The sequence below is a fragment of the Triticum aestivum genome, chromosome 2B (genome assembly GCF_018294505.1).
Source record: "Triticum aestivum cultivar Chinese Spring chromosome 2B, IWGSC CS RefSeq v2.1, whole genome shotgun sequence".
Lineage (NCBI taxonomy): Eukaryota > Viridiplantae > Streptophyta > Magnoliopsida > Poales > Poaceae > Triticum > Triticum aestivum.
Genome location: NC_057798.1, coordinates 191277782 through 191278283, shown reverse-complemented (window position 1 = coordinate 191278283; position 502 = coordinate 191277782).

The following is a 502-nucleotide window of genomic DNA, read 5'->3' as shown; positions in this document are numbered from 1 at the left end:
GGCGGCGGCGCCGTCCGTTAGGGGGCCACGCCCCTGAGATGCGTGCCGCCTCTTTGAACATGCGACAACACCACCTCGCACATGTATGAGGGTCCGGTACGATGCTCCGGTGGCATTGCTACCCCCCCAGGGCCCCCGTCCCGCCTAACCGTGGAGCGGTTGACCACGAGATCTAGCCTTTTGACTTCCCACGGACGGGCTTTGACCAGTGGACCTCTGCACCCGGTTGTGTCAGGTCACCCGTAGGGACACCCGGGAGCAACATCCGGGCCAAACCCACAGCTACATCCATCGTGTAGACCCGACGCGTCCGTTTCTCCCCTCCAGGTGCCGGCGCCGTCCATGAGGGGGGCACATCGCGGACGTGAGGGGGGTCACACTCTGGAGACGGGTGTCGGGCGTTTGCAACCGCCACAAAACTTTTGTCGGCATAGCTGTTTTTGATTTTAATAAAATATAATGATCTATATTGAAAAGAACATGACCGCACATTATTAACGTG